Source organism: Stenella coeruleoalba (genome assembly GCF_951394435.1).
Source record: "Stenella coeruleoalba genome assembly, chromosome: 7".
Lineage (NCBI taxonomy): Eukaryota > Metazoa > Chordata > Mammalia > Artiodactyla > Delphinidae > Stenella > Stenella coeruleoalba.
In genome coordinates, this window is record NC_137153.1 from 15180155 (window position 1) to 15200263 (window position 20109).

General features: G+C 35.9%; 1 protein-coding gene across 2 annotated transcripts in view; it reads right to left on the minus strand.

Moving 5' to 3' along the window:
* Positions 1-20109, minus strand: part of GLRA3 (glycine receptor alpha 3) — a gene marked incomplete at its 3' end in the record, with an annotated part of 156881 nt that overhangs the window by 87407 nt on the left and 49365 nt on the right. The window lies entirely within an intron of this gene.

Here is a 20109-nt window from a genome sequence, read left to right on the forward strand (position 1 = left end):
ATACAGTATATCTGAATTACTGAAATTTCTTGGGGAGGACAGTTAGGGGAAAAGATGTCTAAAAAGGCTCCTTAAGGAGGCATAGTGGGGAAAAAAGGTTGAGAAACACTGCCTTAGAAAAAAATAAAGAGAAAAAGTGATACAGAGCATATTCATTTCATTTTGTGTCTGCTGTCAAGTTTTGATTAATCACATTTAATTACAGTGCATGGGTGAGGAACAGTAATTATCTTTATAGCTCGTTAAAATATGATAAAGAGTAAAATACATTCAGAATCTGAATTTTTAGGCTTTTTAGTAGCTGCTTCTTGGGATGTGTATATAACAAGCATATAATACAGGGTATGTTAGAATGGCCAATGATTATTGAAAGATGGGATGAGCAGAAACCATGGGAAGACCAGATGCGGGTAAGAAATGGCTCTAGGAAAGAGAAACCCAGTGAAAGAACAACCTAAAGCAGACTAAATAACTTCCACCAAGGAAAGGGGTTAAATTTCATCTCATCAGCTTGGAGAGGGATCTGGCTGCTCCCTTATTACCTCTGGGGGAGAGTCATGTGCCCGACTTCCTGGAAGTCTAGAAGTGAAACAACACCACTGCCCAACACCATTAAAGAGAATGGAGGCAAGTCCAGTGGAGAGACAGGGAGATAAGAGCTCAGTAGGATAAAGTAGGGGGAATTCTCCACTAATTCCAAGAAAAGAAGAGTCCCAGTTGGGCTGGGAGATTTAAGGAAGAAGCAAGCACTCCCAAATGTCTTCCCTACCCTAAGATGAAAAACAAGACTTTATTATCATCTACAGAAAAATTGAATGGGTTTTGCAGATGATGGCAGCCCAGCACAGATTGTGAATATTTGCACTTTATCTTCTTAATGTTGATATATGTTATAAGTTCATTTTTGTGAATTAAACCTCTTAATATACCTTTGTGGCAGGATTATTTGTTTTATGCTTTAGCTAGTCTCTGGAGTGTTGGAAATGTTCCAAGAAACTACTAAGGAGATTTTCTAAAAGTTGGTGCAGATTATAGTAATACATATGTGCTAATCAATCTGTGCTGCTTCTCCCGTAGGACAAATAGTCCATTATCAAGCCTCCTTGACAAGATTGAGAGCAAACGATTTCCCTTATATTTTAAAAACCAAATCTTGAAGTACTAAACTCATTTGGGGGATCTATACACATCATTGTTGAGTGGGAATTTTCCATTTTCTAATTGACTGCCCAGCAACATGAGCTAACTGACTCTGTTGCCTGATCTGGTGTATTTGATAGGACACTTGCGGCACGGCCCCAGGTCCCTGTCAATCTGGATTGTTTGAAGCCCACCTGAAGCATAGTTAGTTGGCTTGTTTTTTTTTTTAGATTAGGCTGTTAGTTTCATTCCAGCAACAGAAATGTGTCATCTAACTGGTCTAGAGAATGTCAGTGTTAACTTTAACTCACTCATCTGTGGAGATTCAGCATCACAGCTGAAGAGCTATTTGCAATTTAAATTGATTGCCAAGTATTTAACATTAATTTACATGCAAAATCCATGACTAACAAATTACGACTAGTGCCAATCATCTTAGAGAACACAATTCCCCATCTCGCTGCCCATTTTGTATTTAGAGGTTGAGATGACATTTTGGAGTGTATTCTTTCAGAAAATCAAATTCTCTTAGAAAAAGGTTCATGATGATAAAGGCCATGAAGAGGAACACCATTGCTCTGAACCATTTATGGACTCTCAGATCATTTCTACGTCTTGTTAGGTGGCCAACAAAAGTGCTTAACTGATCTGGTAACAGTGAATTCTAAAAAATGTCTTCCTCTAGAGAGGACCTCATGCAAATAATAGTCACTTTGCATTACAAATTAGCTTTACAGTAAGGTAGAGAGACCGGAGTTAAATTAAGTGCATACATCTTTGATACTACATTTACCCCTAGAATCTTCTTCATTTACTCCCCACCTCAAATATTTCACATGCCTAAACAAAATACAATTTTGCAATCTACTCAGCCAGAGTAAAAGGAAACTCTACAAAGATATATATTCAAATAAAGGAGAGAAGTTGCAAAATATGTGCGCGACAACTACCCCTCCCCCGCCCCTGCATAGAGTTTTCTTGTCATCAGTTTCTTTTTGGCACTTTCCCCCCACAGAACTGGAAATGTGCTTTCAAACATTGTGTTTGTTTTAACAACACTGTAGCACAACTAGACAATTGTACTCTTTGTTATACCCTTTATAAGAAAATTTATCTGGGTGAACAAGATCTGCAGACTGTCTCTTTTTGAGATACGGTGATTTTAAGGATGGTGTTGAGGATGACTACGCCAGGCAGAGATTTATTCCTATTTCTGATGGGGTCACCAGGATGTGTAACCTTCATGCATACCTACCTTTCTGCAACCTCTTCCATAAATATGCCCTGTTTCTGATTCATGCTTATAAATGAGAGTTCAGAACACATTCATGCTGCCAGTCACTGGTTACTCATGCTTGAAATTAAAAATCTTTCAGACCAATGTTGCTGTTATATTTGGTGAGGCTTTGCCTATTACTCAAAGTAAGAAAAATAAGACAGAGAGGATAAGATGTTAACAGATATAATGTGGAAAAGATAGCAAGATGCTTTTGGGTTATTCTGGAAGTAAGTGAAATGGCATCTATCTAATCATATGTTATATTAACGTTATTAAATTTAGAAATATGAATTAGACAGAGTTAGTCACTGAATACCATTATGGCACTCATAAAATAAGTTCTTTTACAAGAAGTGAATTGTTTGGCAATAGATACAAAGTACCCATGACTCATGTGGGGAAAAGGTTACAAAAGGAGAGAAAAAATGGACTTCAAATTACACACATTTCTTTCCAAATGTCATGAAGAAAACATTACTGTGAAACCTAATTGATACCTGAAATAATTGCATCTTAATATTTCTGAGTTTTAAACATTATTCTTCAATTACCATAAGCACTATATAATAGCTCTAATTTCTTATCATAGTGAACTACCCACACAAAATTTTAGCATGTGTAATGAATTTATCTCTCTATCAATACAGCTGAAAAAAACACTTTTTGAGGACAGATTTTAAAATCCCAGGGGAAGATTTGAATTAAAAAGCCAAGTTCATTTGCACAATATGAGCCAACATTAACTTGTGTACAATAGTTACTTAGCTCCTATTTTAGCAACTGTAGCACCAACTTAAGATGGTGACAAAGACTCAGATGGCAAAAACAGATCATGCTGCAAAGCAGTAAACATAAGTTTATCCACTTGTGTCAAGTACACAATAGCGAAGTTCTCTTTTCAGAAACAATACTTTTGGTTAGCCAATATATATATAGGGCAACAGAGAATATACATACATATATGTGTGTGTGTATGTGTATATTCAACAATACATATTTAAGAGCTACTTTGTGCTAAGATTATCCTAATTATTAATGATATAATGATGAATTTATCAGAGTGGACTGCTGCTCCATGGAGCCTATTATCAAAAAATTTTAAATAAATGCCCATAGAGTTAAACAAAATATTAAAAAGGAAAAGATAAATAGAACATAAATTTGGTTAAAATATAGGATGTCAATGAAGTCTATTTGATAGAGCAGTACAAGGAGTTAAATGCCTTCCTAACAGAGCCAAATAAAGTAGCATAAAAAAATCATTATCAGGGCTTCCCTGGTGGCGCAGTGGTTGAGAGTCCACCTGCCGATGCAGGGGACACAGCTTCGTGCCCCGGTCTGGGAAGATCCCACATGCCGCGTAGCGGCTGGGCCCGTGAGCCATGGCCACTGGGCCCGCGCATCCAGAGCCTGTGCTCTGTAACGGGAGAGGCCACAACAGTGAGAGGCCCACATACAGAAAAAAAAAAAAAAAAAATCATCATCATAATGTGTGAATGAATTGCCTTTATGTAAGTTGTTATTTGCACTGAAGGAATCTAAAATGGATTCACATGAAATCACAGGTTATTTGAGACTCATATGAATTCCCTACAATTTACTTATTAATCACAATTCTTAAAGACAGGGAATATGCAGCAGAGAAATATAAAAGAAACTCTGATGGAGGGAATGAGGTATAGAATATCCAATGTAGTAGGTTTCACAGAAAGAACAAATGGAGAAATAAAAGTTGAGAAGTATTATTCTTAGAAGAAGATTAATATTAATCATAGATTCAGAAAGCAGTGAAAATCCCTTGCAGAATAAAAATCCATATGTAAGCTAATGAAGAAAAAAAAGGAGTTAAAACTAAATCACCAACAAGAGGAATGAAAACGCAGTCATTACAAATATCCCTCAGATGAAAGGATGAGGTATTGTAAATGTTTATGTCAATAATTTGAAAATTTTAAGGAAATGGACAAATGCTTTGAAAAACAAAACTTTTGCAAAATGTACACAATAGAAAAACTGAATAGTCCTATATTTGTTCAAAGAATGAGATCTATGATTTGAAACCTTTCAACAAGTAAAATGACTGACCCAGAAAGCATAATTGGTGAGTTTTACCAAATACTTATGGAAGAAATAACACTGGTTTTACACAAACTATTTTAGAGAGTAGAGGAAGAAGGAACACTTCCTAATTTTTTGAACTATCATAATATTTTTTTTCTTTTTTTCTTTTTTTTTTTGCGGTACGCGGGCCTCTCACTGCTGTGGCCTCTCCTGTTGCGGAACACAGGCTCCGGACGCGCAGGTTCAGCGGCCATGGCTCACGGGCCCAGCCGCTCCGCGGCATGGGCATGTGGGATCTTCCCGGACCGGGGCACAAACCTGTGTCCCCTGCGTCGGCAGGCAGACTCTCAACCACTGCACCACCAGGGAAGCCCTATCATAACATTTTTACCACACTCTGCTCTTAACATTGTAGAAAAAGAAAATTATAGTTCAATATTCAGAGTGGACATGGCAAACCAAATATTAAAAAATTAAATCCAGCAATATATAAAAAGGGTAATCAATTGTGATCAAATGGGGTTTATCCAAGGAATGCAAGATGATTTACTATTTGAAAACCAACCCATATTTAATTTATTTGTATATGGTCCATAACATGAACAGAATGAAGGAGAGAAGTCAATCATTTCAATGACTGCTGAGATAGTACTGAGTAAAATTCAATGCCTCTTCATGATTAAAAAATAGCTAACACAACATTGTAAAGCAACTATACTCCAGTAAAAATTAATTAAACAACAACAAAAAAAACCCTCAGCATCCAATTAATGGAAGAAAACTTCCTCAATCTGATAAAGATCATTTAGGAGAAACCTAAAGGTAATACTCTTCTTAACTGTGAAATATTGCATGCTTCTTAACCAATATCAGAAAAAAAGACAAAGTTGGCCATTCTCCATCCATTTGTTTCAGCGTTGTACAGGCGTTATGAACTAGTGCAGTAAGATAGGAGGGGAAATGAAGAGAGGACGAGGAGGAAAAGGAGAAGGACAGGGAAAAGAAGAGAGATATAAAGCATAAAGATTGGAAAGGAAGATGTACAACGGTCTTAACAGTTTGCATGAACATATTCACAGAAAATGCAAAGAAACTGGCAAACTACTAGAGCTACTTGTTACCAAGTTCTTAGAATATATGACAATATTCCAAAATATATTGTCTGTCTAAAGATTCATAGAAACAATTGGAAAAAGTTTTTAATTATAACATTTACACACACATACACACACACACACACATTTCCGAGCTCTGTCTGCTGAAAGGGCCTAGAAGCAATGACACTTCAGCATCAATGAGCACACCTAGTACCAAGATCTGGGTTTCTAGTACCATTCTCTAATAAAAGGAACTGAGGATCCTTGGAGAAATTGCTGATTCTAGGGCAGGAAATATACAAGATGAGCCTGGAATATCCTATACTGGCAGAATCCAAGGAAGCACACAAAAACCAAAATGATGCAGATATGTCAAAGGGACACAGGAGCAAACAAGATGAGCCAACCCAATGGCCAAAACTAGAACAATTTGTACAACAAAATGTATAGCGTAGCATTGAATTACAACCCAAAATACATATTGATATAAATAAATTATTGAACAAATAAATTAATGGAAAGGAATAAATAAATGTCCTTTATCAAAGAATCCCAAATAATGCATAGATATGACCCCATAAAGGAGGTAGAGCATAACTCTCCCCTACCCTTAAGTGTGGGAATAGTCACAGTGACTTCTTTCTGAAGAATACAGTATGGAGAAGATGAAAAAAAGGGGTAAATTTACAATGGAGTAATCTGACAAACACTTACCTCAACCATGTGATCAAGCTTAACACACTACCCTAACTGACAATGCGTGGCTTTAATATGAAGTGATGAGAATGACACTTTACCTCTCTGGCCCTCCTTCAAAAATCTCATGATCCCAGTCTAGTCAAATAAAAATCTTCAACTGAGGGACATTCTACAAAATACCTGATCAGTACTCAAAATTGTTAAGGCCTCACAAACAAGGAAAGTGTAAGGGAGACATGACAAATAAATACAATGTATGAGCCTAGATAGATTCTGAGACAGAAAAAAGACATTAGTAATTACTAAGGAAATCCTAAAAATGTAGAGACTTTAGTTCATAATACTGTATCAAATATTTGTTCATTAGTTGTGACAAACGCATCATACTAATGTGAGATGTTAATAATAGGGGAAACGAGGCAGGTGGTTATAAGGGAACACTCTGTACTAACTTTGCAAGCTTTTCATGGATGTAAAACTATTGTAGAATAAAAATTATTTTAAAACTTTAAAAATATAACATTCATAGCCATACATCAATACTTAGAAATAAATTTAACAAAATATATGACAACTTCTGAACAATGTAGGTGAAAGGACCTGCGGAAGACAAATCATTACAATATGTTCATGGATTAGAAGACTTAATACCTGTTTCTGGTTTGTTTTGTATTTAATGATTTCCATGTTCTGCAGACAGCGTGATGAGTGGGAACTTTAAAATCTGATAAAGGATATCTACACCAAACTCAAGCAAATACCATGTTTATTTTAGAAGTATTTCCTTTAAAGTCAGGAACAAAATAAATTTCATTCAGCACTGTTTTTGCTAAAACAGCAAGACAAAAAAAAGATACAAAGCTTATAAAAGACTGAAAAATTAACATGCTAATATTCCTAGACAATATGATTGCAGGAAGGAGCTATAAAGTATTAGGTCTGAAATGAGAGTATGTATATTAGGGCAATGTGAAAACAATCATGTTCTTATATGTCATCAATGAAGAGTTAGAAAACATTACTAGAATGTAATTTTTAAAATATATTTTAAAAATAAGGTGGAAATTGTCAAATTTAACAGATACGTAAGAAATTTTTGAAAAGTTATATGCCTTTGTTGAAAGATATTAAATAATACTTAAGTAAAGGGCGAGATATATTGTATTCATGAATGGGAAGACTCAATATTTTAAGATGATAATTCTTTCAACACTCTGCATATTCAAGTTTATTTTGTGGAATTGACAAGATTCTAAAATTTATATGAAGAAGCAAACTTCGAAGAATAGTTAAGAATACTCTGAAAGAAAATAAAGTGTCTGTTTGGGAAGTATTAAATATCAAGTCCAATTTAAACCTATATTAAATTTAAAAATGTGTCATTGGTACAGGTATAGACAAATTGATCACTGGCACAGAACTGAGAACTTTGAAATAGACTCATTCAATTTAGGAATATATATGTCAGAGGTATAGTTTCAAATTATTGAAAATAATTATTCAAGTGTGAAACAAATAAAACTTAATGCATCCTGCACATCATACAAACATATAGAACTACACAAAATTCCAGGTTAACTAAAACCTAGAGAGGAAAAGCAAAAAAATTTTAGGAGAAAATATAAAAAAATGTCTTTACGAATTTAGGTAAAAGAAGGATTTGCTAAGACAAAGCAGCACAAACCAGTAAGTAAAACAAGGTTACATTTTGTAAATGAAAATTTAAATTATTTCTACATTCCAAGACATCATAAACACATTGAAAAGAGCAGAATGGGTATTTTAAATGCATGCAACTGACAAAGTATTCACCTTCAGAATAATACATGTATGTGTGTGTGTGTGTGTGTGTGTGTGTGTGTGTGTGAGGGTTATTTTGTGTGTGTATAATAAAAGCAAACAAATATAAATGGGGAAGCAACACACAGAAGCGTTTCGCACAAAGGACAACAGAGTGGCTAAAAATCATTCAAGAAAAATGCATAACCTCACTATTAATCAAGGAAGTACATGATAAGAAGCAATTAAAATCCAAGTGGGTAAATACTAGCTGTGGGAGATGTAAAACTCTAAATCTCATAAAATTGCTAGTAGGTGTTTAAAGACAGACTGGCCACTTTGGAAAGCAACTTAGTTAATATCTGAACCAAGTAATTTTACTCTTGAGAATATAACCTTGTGCCAAATAATTCCACTCCTGGGTATATACCCTACAGAATATCTTGCATACGTATACTAGAAGATAATGTGTGACAATTTTCAATGCAGAGGTTTTTGTGGTAGCAAAGACATTACAAATAATCAAAATGTCCAACAAATGTAGAATGAATACATTATGCAATATTTACTCAAATGAAAATGAATATAATAGTATAAGCATGGATTACCTCAAAAATATACATTTGAACCAAAAAATCATGTTATATGTAAATACTACAGTGTGGCAACTCTGTTTATATTTCATTCATGCAGAATGAAATTTTATGTCTATCAAATTCAGGAACAAAGCTTCCTTTGCAAGGTAGAGAAATGTGCTTTGGGCAAGAGTTCATGGTCAACTTCAATTTATTTGTAATGTTTAATTTCTTAACATGGCGACGGGTGCATGAGTGTTACTTATTACCTATGCAAAAAGTGCATAACTTTATTTGATTAAAAAAAGCTTTATTTGATTAAAAAATACACTTACAAAAAAAGAATGTGTAGGAGTTTAAAGACTCTGTTAAGAATATGTGAAGGAAAAAAAAAAAAGAATATGTGAAGGAACGCTATCAATTTTTTATGCCACATTAGCTTAGATTTCTCTGGAGAATCTAACGACCCAGTGATTCAAAGAAACATTTACATGTGCATGATTACTGTTGCAACTAAATGTGAACCTTTAATTTCTGTGGAAAATGCAAGAACTGTACAGTTTGACCATTCTGTGAGAACACAGCACACGTTCAGACACTCTCATCCAGCCTCACCATACATTTCTGTATACAGGCATCTGAAAAAGCATTATACCAAAACACCTCAGCGTTTTTTTTTTAACATCTTTACTGGAGTAAAATTGCTTTACAATGGTGTGTTAGTTTCTGCTGTATAACAAAGTGAATCAGCTACACATATACATATAACACCATATTTCCTCCCTCTTGCATCTTCCTCCCAACCTCCCTAACCCACCGCTCTAGGTGGTCACAAAGCACCAAGCTGACCACCCTGTGCTATGTGGCTGCTTCCCACTAGCTAGCTATTTTACATTTGGTAGTGTATGTATGTCAATGCCACTCTCTCACTTCGTCACAGCTTACCCTTCCTCCTCCCCGTGTCCTCAAGTCCATTCTCTACGTCTGCATCTTTATTCCTGTCCTCCCCCTAGGTTTTACAGAACTTTTTTTTGTTGTTTTTTTTTTTAGATTCCATATATACGTGTTAGCATACGGTATTTGTTTTTCTCTTTCTGACTTACTTCACTCTATATGACAGACTCTAAGTCCATCCACCTCACTACAAATAACTCAATTTTGTTTCTTTTTATGGCTGAGTAATATTCGATTGTATATATGTGCCACATCTTTCTTCATTCATCTGTCCATGGACAATTAGGTTGCTTCCATGTCCTGGCTATTGTAAATAGAGCTGCAATGAACATTGTGGTACATGACTCAATTAGAATTATGGTTTTCTCAGGGTATATGCCCAGTAGTGGGAATTCTGGGTCATATGGTAGGTCTATTTTAGTTTTCTAAGGAATCTCCATACTGTTCTCCATAGTGGCTGTATCAATTTACATTCCCACCAACACTGCAAGAGGGTTCCCTTTTCTCCACACCCTCTCTAGCATTTATTGTTTGTAGATTTTTTAATGATGGCCATTCTGACTGGTGTGAGGTGTTACCTCATTGTAGTTTTGATTTGCATTTCTCTAATTATTAGTGATGTTGAGCATCCTTTCATGTGTTTGTTGGCAACGTGTATATCTTCTCTGGAGAAATGTCTATTTAGGTCTTCTGCCCAGTTTTGGATTGGGTTGTTTGTTTTTTTGATATTGAGCTACAGAGCTGCTTGTAAATTTTGGAGATTAATCCTTTGTCAGTTGCTTCATTTGCAAATATTTTCTCCCATTCTGAGAGTTGTCTTTTCATCTTGTTTATGCTTTCCTTTACTGTGCAAAAGCTTTTAAGTTTCACTAGGTCCCATTTGTTTATTTTTGTTTTTATTTCCATTTCTCTAGGAGGTGGGTCAAAAAGGATCTTGCTGTGATTTATGTCATAGAGTGTTCTGTCTATGTTTTTCTCTAAGAGTTTGATAGTGTCTGGCCTTACATTTAGGTCTTTAATCCATTTTGAGTTTATTTTTGTGTATGGTGTTAGGGAGTGCTCTAATTTCATTCTTTTACATGTACCTGTCCACTTTTCCCAGCACCACTTATTGAACAGGCTGACTTCTCTCCATTGTATATTCTTGCCTCCTTTACCAAAAATAAGGTGACCATAGGTGCGTGGGTGTATCTCTGGGCTTTCTATCCTGTTCCATTGATCTTTCTGTTTTTGTGCCAGTACCATACTGTCTTGATTACTGTAGCTTTGTAGTATAGTCTGAAGTCAGGGAGCCTAATTCCTCCAGCTCTGTTTTTCTTTCTCAAGATTGCTTTGGCTAATCAGGGTCTTTTGTGTTTCCATACAAATTGTGAAATTTTTTGTTCTAGTTCTGTGAAAAATGCCATTGTTACTTAAATAAGGATTGCATTAAATCTGTAGATTACTTTGAGTAGTATAGTCATTTTCACAATGTTGATTCTTCAAATCCAAGAACATAGTATATCTCTCCATCTCTTTTTATCATCTTTAATTTCTTTCATCAGTGTCTTATAGTTTTCTGCATACAGGTCTTTTGTCTCCTAAGGTAGGTTTATTCCTAGGTTTTTTTATTCTTTTTGTTGCAATGGTAAATGGGAGTGTTTCCTTAATTTCTCTTTCAGATTTTTTGTCATTAGTGTGTAGGAATGCAAGAGATTTCTGTGCATTAATTTTGTATCCTGCTATTCGACCAAATTCAATGATGAGCTCTAGTAGTTTTCTGGTAGCATCTTTAGGATTCTCTATGTATAGTATCATGTCATCTGCAAACAGTGACAGTTTTCCTTCTTCTTTTCTGATTTGGATTCCTTTTATTTCTTTTTCTTCTCTGATTGCTATGGCTAAAACTTCCAAAACTATGTTGAATAATAGTGGTGAGCATAGGCAACCTTGTCTTGTTCCTGATCTTACAGAAAATGGTTTGTTTTTCACCATTGAGAATGAGGTTGGCTGTGGGTTTGTCATATGTGGCCTTTATTATGTTGAGGTAAGTTCCCTCTATGCCTACTTTCTGGAGGGCTTTTATCATAAATGGGTGTTGAATTTTGTCAAAAGCTTCTGCATCTATTGAGATGATCATATGGTTTTTCTCCTTCAATTTGTTAATATGGTGTATCACAATGATTAATTTGTGTATATTGAAGAATCCTTGCATTCCTGGGATAAACCCCACTTGATAATGGTGTACGATCCTTTTAATGTGCTGCTGGATTCTGTTTGCTAGTACTTTGTTGAGGATTTTTGCACCTATGTTCATCAGTGATATTGGGCTGTAATTTTCTTATTTTGTGACATCTTTGTCTGGTTTTGGTAACAGGGTAATGGTGGCCTCATAGAATGAGTTTGGGAGTGTTCCTCTCTCTGCTGTATTTTGGAAGAGTTTGAGAAGGATAGGTGTTAGCTCTTCTTCTCTAAATGTTTGATAGAATTTGCCTGTGAAGCCATCTGGTCCTGGGCTTTTGTTTGTTGGAATATTTTAAATCACAGTTTCAATTTCAGTGCTTGTGACTGGTCTGTCTATATTTTCTATTTCTTCCTGGTTCAGTCTGGGAAGGTTGTGCTTTTCTAAGAAATTGTCCATTTCTTTCAGGTTGTCCATTTTATTGGCATAGAGTTGCTTGTAGCAATCTCTCATGATCCTTTGTATTTCTGCAGTGTCAGTTGTTACTTCTTTTTCATTTCTAATTCTATTGATTTGAGTCTTCTCCATTTTTTTTTGATGAGTCTGGCTAATGGTTTATCAACTTTATCTTCTCAAAGAATCAGCTTTTAGTTTTATTGATCTTTGCTATTGTTCCTTCATTTGTTTTTCATTTATTTCTGATCTGATCTTTATGATTTCTTTCCTTCTGCTAACTTTGGGGGGTTTCTTGTTCTTCTTTTGCTTTAGGTATAAGGTTAGGTTGTTTATTTGAGATGTTTCTTGAGGTAGGATTGTATTGCTATAAACTTTCCTCTTAGAACTGCTTTTGCTGCATCCCATAGGTTTGGGGCCGTGTGTTTTCATTGCCATTTGTTTCTAGGTATTTTTTTATTTCCTCTTTGATTTCTTCATTGATCTCTTGGTTATTAAGTAGTGTATTGTTTAGCCTCCATGTATTTGTATTTTTTACAGATTTTTTCCTGTAATTGATATCTAATCGTGGTTGGAAAAGATACATGATATGAATTCAATTTTCTTAAATTTATCAAGGCTTGATTTGTGTCCCAAGATATGATGTATCCTGGAGAGTGTTCCATGAGCACTTGAGAAGAAAATGTTTTCTGTTGTTTTTGGATGGAATGTCCTATAAATCTCAATTAATTCCATCTTTTTCATGTATCATTTAAAGCTTATGTTTCCTTATTTATTTTCATTTTGGATGATCTGTCCATTGGTGAAAGTGGGGTGTTAAAGTCCCCTACTATGATTGTGTTACTGTTGATTTCCCCTTTTATGGCTGTCCACATTTGCCTTATGTATTGAGGTGCTCCTATGTTGGGTGCATAAATATTTACAATTGTTATACCTTCTTCTTGGATCGATCCCTTGATCATTATGTAGTGTCCTTCTTTGTCTCTTGTCATAGTCTTTATTTTAAACTCTATTTTGTCTGATATGAGAATTGCTACTCCAGCTTTCTTTTGATTTCCATTTGCATGGAATATCTTTTTCCATCCCCTCACTTTGAGTCTGTATATATCCCTAAGTCTGAAGTGGGTCTCTTGTAGACAGCATATATATGGGTCTTGTTTTTGTATCCATTCAGCCAGTCTATCTTTTGGTGGGAGCATTTAATCCATTTATATTTAAGGTAGTTATCAATATGTAGGTTCTTATTACCATTTTCTTAATGGTTTTGGATTTGTTATTGTAGGTCTTTTCCTTCTCTTGTTTCCTGCCTAGAGAAGTTCCTTTAGCATTTGTTGTAAAGCTGGGTTGGTGGTGCTGAATTCTCTTAACTTTTGCTTGTCTGTAAAGGTTTTAATTTCTCCGTCGAATATGAATGAGATCCTTGCTGGGCAGAATAATCTTGGTTGTAGGCTTTTTCCTTTTATCACTTTAAATGTGTCCTGCCACTCCCTTCTGGCTTGCAGAGTTTCTGCTGAAAGATCAGTTAAGCTCATGGGGATTCCCTTGTATATTATTTGTTGCTTTTCCCTTGCTGCTTTTAATATTTTTTCTTTGATTTTAATTTTTGATAGTTTGATTAATATGTGTCTTGGGATGTTTCTTCTTGGATTTATCCTGTATGGGACTCTCTGTGCTTCCTGGACTTTGTTGACTATTTCCTTTCCCATATTAGGGAAGTTTACAACTACAATCTCTTCAAATATTTTCTCAGTCCCTTTCTTTTTCTCTTCTGCTCCTGGGACCCCTATAATTCCAATGTTGGTACGTTTAATATTGTCCCAGAGGTCTCTAAGACTGTCCTCAATTCTTTTCATTCTTTTTTCTTTATTCTGCTCCCTGGCAGTTATTTCCACTATTTTATCTTCCAGGTCACTTATCCATTCTTCTGCCTCAGTTATTCTGCTACTGATTCCTTCTAGAGAATTTTTAAATTTCATTTATTGTGTTGTTCATCATTGTTTGCTCTTTAGTTCTTCTAGGTCCTTGTTAATCGTTTCTTGTATTTTCTCCATTCTATTTCCAAGATTTTGGATCATCTTTGCTATCATTACTCTGAATTCTTTTTCAGGTAGACTGCCTATTTCCTCTTCATTTGTTTGGTCTGGTGGGTTTTTACCTTGCTCCTTCACCTGCTGTGTGTTTCTCTGTCTTCTCATTTTGCTTAACTTACTGTGTTTGGGATCTCCTTTCACAGGCTGCAGGTTCGTAGTTCCCATTGTTTTTGGTGTCTGCCCCCAGTAGCTAAGGTTGGTTCAGTGGGCTGTGTAGGTTTCCAGGTGGAGGGGACTGGTGCCTGTGTTCTGGTGGATGAGGCTGGATCTTGTCTTTCTGGTGAGCAGGACCACGTCTGGTGATGTGTTTTGGGGTGTCTGTGACCTTATTATGATTTTAGGCAGCCTCTGTGCTAACAGGTGGGGTTGTGGTCCTGTCTTGCTAGTTGTTTGGCATAGGGTGTTCAGCATTGTAGTTTGCTGGTCATTGAGTGGAGCTAGATCTTGGCGTTGAGATGGAGGTCTATGGAAGAGCTTTCGCCATTTGATATTACGTGGAGCTGGGAGGTCTCTGGTGGACCAATGTCCTGAATTTGGCTCTCCCACCTCAGAGGCACAGGCCTGACACCTGGCCAGAGCACCAAAACACTGTCTGCCACATGGCTCAGAAAAAAAGGGAGAAAGAAAGAAAGAAAGGAAGAAAGAAGGAAAAGGGAAAAGAAAGCTATTAAAATAAAAAATTTAAAAGATTAAAAAACTAAAAAGTAATAAAAAAGACAGAAGAAAAGAAAGAAGAAAGCAACCAAACCAAAAAACAAATCCACCAATGATAACCAGTGCTAAAAACTATACCAAAAAAAAAAAAAATCCAAAAAAAACCCTAGGACAAATGGTATAAGCAAAGCTATACAAACAAAATCACACAAAGAAGCATACAAATACACAGTCAGAAAAAGAGAAAAAGGAAATATATTTTTTTTATTTTTAAAAAAAAGGAAGAGAGCAACCAAATCAATAAACAAATCTCCCATGATAATAAACTCTAAATACAAAACTGAGATAAACATAAAACCAAAAATAAATTAGATGCAGAAAGCAAACCCCAAGTCTACAGTTGCTCCCAAAGTTCACTGCCTCAACACTGGAATGATTCGTTGTCTATTCATGTATTCCAGAGATGCAGGGTACATCAGTTGATTGTGGGGATTTAATCCACTGCTCCTGAGGCTGCTGGAAGAGATTTCTCTTTCTCTTCCTTGTTCGCACAGCTCCTGGGGTTCAGCTTTGGATTTGGCCCTGCCTCTGCATGTAGGTCACCTGAGGGCATCTGTTCCCCCACCGCCACACAGGATGGGGTTAAAGTAGCAGCTGATTTGGGGGCTCTGGCTCACTCAGGTCAGGGGGAGGGAGGGGCATGGAATGCAGGGCGAGTCTGCAGTAGCAGAGGCCGGCGTGACGTTGCACCAGCCTGAGGTGTACCGTGTGCTCTCCCAGGGAAGTTGTCCCTGGATCACGGGACCCTGGCAGTAGCGGGCTGCACAGGCTCCGGGAGGGGAGGTGTGGAGAGTGACCTGTGCTCGCACACAGGCTTCTTGGTGGCTGCAGCAGCAGCCTTAGCATTTCATGCCCGTCTCTGGGGTCCGCACTGATAGCCGTGGCTCGCACCCGTCTCTGGAGCTCATTTAGGCGGTGCTCTGAATCCCCTGTCCTCGCTCACCCTGAAACAATGAATGGTCTCTTGCCTCTTAGGCAGGTCCAGACTTTTTCCCGGACTCCCTCCCGGCTAGCTGTGGTGCACTAGCCCCCTTAAGGCTGTGTTCACACAGCCAACCCCAGTCCTCTCCCTGGGATCTGACCTCCGAAGCCCAAGCTTCAGCTCCCAGCCCCCACCCACCCTTGTGGGTGAGCAGACAAGCCTCTCAGGCTAGTGAGTGCTAGTTGGCACCGATCCTCCGTGCGGGAATCTCTCCACTTTGCCCTCTGCACCCCTGTTGCTGGGCTCTCCTCCGTGGCTCCGAAGCTTCCCTCCCATTACCCCGTCTCCACCAGTGAAGGGGCTTCCTAGTGTGTGGAAACTTTGCCTCCTTCACAGCTCTCTCCCAGAGATGCAGGTCCTGTTTCTATTCTTTTGTCTCTGTTTTTTCTTTTTTCTTTTGCCCTACCCAGGTACGTGGGGAGTTTCTTGCCTTTTGGGAGGTCTGAGGTCTTCTGCCAGCGTTCAGTAGGTGTTCTGTAGGAGTTATTCCACATGTAGATGTATTTCTGATGTATTTGTGGGGAGGAAGGTGATCTCCATGTCTTACTCCTCTGCCATCTTGAAAGTCTCTCCCTACCTTTATTGTTTTTATTTTGTAAAAATAATTTATTCTATGGGCTCTGGTGAAAAGTCATGGTTCATCAAGTAAATATTGACTTAAGGCACACAGCAGAGCAATTCTCTCTCCAGCATATGTGTGACAAGATGGAGAGCCATCTGTTTGCTGAAGATAGGACGTTATGACAATATATCCACTTTGAAATACAGCTCTATATACACACCCTAACTGTTATATAGTCACATATGAATTTTTTTTAAAAAAGTCCAACTTACAAATGCTGTCACCCCAGAATATAATCCTTATCCACAACTCACCACAGGTTTGCAGGAGTACGATTACTGAGAGTCACTTAATGTGGAGATATTAAGCTTCACCTCATTGTAACAATAAAAAAAATTATGTTCCTTTTGTCACCACCATTTTAAAAGACAGGATAGACGCACCTCTCTCACCAAGGCCATGTTGCAAAATGGAAGAGTGACTGATGATGGTAAACCAGTTTTTATTTTTAATTTAATCTTTTTAAGAACTGTGCTTTCCAACAGTTGTTGAATCATCATCTGCTGAAGAAGAATGTGAACTTGGGGTAATGGAGGCTAAACAAATCCTTAGAGAACCCCATTATATATAATGACGTATGATTCAAATGTGAGGGAAATTAGGGAAGTTTAGAATTTCCACAACATACATAGAAAATTTTTGATGACTATATGTCAAGAATAATAAAATTGTACTCAAGTGAGAATGGTTGGCACTACATTAAGTTAATTAGACAAACACTGGGAAAGGATGAGTTTAACAGTTAAAAAGAAATTTGTGCTTAAGCTATTGGGGAAAAAATGCACATAAATATTAAGAAAAACAAAGTTGGTGCAAGAAGAAGATGCAAAATATGTTAAAGATTCAAATTAACTTAATTTTCAAAAAATGGCTAAAGTAGAATATCTACTAGAGATATTTTCTCAAGAATCAAATAATTACCTCAAATGGGACTAAAGCTTATTTTAAAATGGGGAGAGATACAATAGGTTAGAAACTAGACCAGTAGAGGGAGCATAATATAGTTGGTCAACGAAGACACTAAGCATGGTTAAGATCTCTGTTAAGCAAAGATATAAAGATTGGGAGAATTATTCACTTTTATATTAGATATAAATTCTCAGATGCAAAGATATCCATTAATGATTACAAGTAATTTAAATTCCATCCTCTCAATTTAATACATTGTTTCAGTTGAATTCAGTTATTTGTATTGTAAGAACAAAATTAAGTATATTCGTATAAAAAATGTGAATGTTAAAAAAATAAATGCAAGATTTTGTAAAAATAAATTAACTTAATACTATGGCAAGTAAAACAATGGGGTAAAGTTTAGTTGCAGAGCTGTGATGGTGGAAACTATGAATAAAATACATCAGAGTAATCAAGTGGTAGCAAAATATTTTGATTCTTAAGATAAAAAAAAATTGAATTTTCTCTATGCCTATGTAGATGGACACCATATTGCAGCTATCCTATCTGATACCAGTAAAATTTTTTACAAATATTGAATCTGATTATGTGAACAGAAATAATGTCACATGTTTATGAGTCTGGAAGGTTAAAAAGAAAGATATCAAGGTGGACTTAGTTAATTTTATAATACTTTACCTCTGGGGTGTTTGATTAATGTTCATTGATGCTGCTTGTGACTCTGAAGAAGCAAGTGATAGATGCTAAAAATGATTTCAAAAGGATACATTATGATGGAAGATGAAGGAATGGAAAGGATTTCTATGCTGTAGAAGGGAAATAAAACTGAGTGAGGGTCCCTGGGAGGGTGTATTTGCAATATTCTGCAAGCTTCTGGCATAATATTATTCTGCAAAGGAAGTCTGTCTAAAATTATTAAAGGTAAGAAATTTAGCAGATGTAGTCGTCATCCTATGGAGTGTGTGTTATAAACACTTAGTGCTAGACTGATGAACTATGTCATAAAAAGCAGCAACCTTCAGGAACATGACAATCTTTGAGGTTTTAATGAGGAAATCCAACCATGTCTTCTCTTTTTTCCAAATCCCTTCCTCCACCCCACAAAGACAAGTCAGGCTAGAAACCTTTCCAACTATTGCTGTTGAAACTGTTTCACGGAAATGATCTTGCAAAAGAGAAAGTATAAGCATATGTCCAGGCTTTCAGGATGATACAGTGTTGTATAGTAGCAATTAAAATGAGGAAGTTGTCAGGGCTAGAAATATAATTTGGGAGGTCTAGGTAGAAAAAAATCCAGTAGAGATTCCTTTGTCTATAAATATGATTTGAATTGGGTCTGTATAAATACAGGGAATAAATCAGGACCAGAATAAATAAATAAAATTCATATGAGCATCCTAAAAAAAAAAGAATCAGGACCAAATATTCAACCAGAATCCAGAATATGTCAACTTCTGAAACAGGATTATAGTGACTTCAGGGTCAAAACTGCACCAGAACCACACTGTGCTTATACTAGCAAATCATGTCATTTCCTCTGTGTTTACACACAGGTACACACATTAGTGTTTATTTGTATACTGCAGTGAAGATAATTCTATATAATGCCCCCAAAATGAGTTCAGTACTTCTCCACTGAGGCTTTTATTGTAATTATAGTATATTGAGTTTGAATAGAACCACAGAGATGCTGCTAAATGACTAAATATTGCATACATGAGGAAAACAGCATTTTTAAAAAGTGGTGCCTGAATAAAGCCTCTTCCAGTTGAGAAAGATCCTCTATACACACACACACACACACAAATCTACACAGCCTCCCACATAATAATTTACATATTAGATTTTTCCTTAGAAAATTCATTATCAAGTCATTCTGATATATGTAAAATAAGAATAATTCTCTTACTTAATAATGGCTTTAGAAGCTAATAAATCTTTAAGCTTTTCATATCCTATTTTAGCTAAAATCAACTTTGAAAATTAACGCACATTATACTTGCTAAATTTAGGAATGGAGTATAATTCTAGGTAATTTAAGAACCACAATACATAGTTTCAATTTTTAAAAAAAGTTCCTAAAAATAATAAAAAATAAAATTTAATTAATTAATTAAAAGTTCTGGCTAAACAATCTTACAAATATTCAGTGGTTCATGTGTCTATTTTATTTTAGCTAAAATGTACAATGAAAACTATAAGGCAAAGAAAAGATACAACATGATCTTTAGAGAAAGTTATAAAATTCGAAACAGAATACATTTGGTTTGGAAATGATAATATTTTAGCTTTAATAACTTGATTATGTAAAATGTTCTCAATTACACAGTGATGAAGTCTCAGTTCAGTGAGTTCAGTTAAATTAAAGTATATACCACAATTTGCAAAATAGTTATGATATTTGATCAAATATTATATTCATTTGGAAAGGTAATCAGAATACTTAAAATAACATGATAAACACATTTATAAGTATACAAAATAATTAAATGTGACATTATTTACTCCTATGCTTATGTCTGCTTATTAAAGAACATTGACAATAAATAAATAATTCATAAGGTAAAGTTTTAGTTTTAATTTGAGATCTA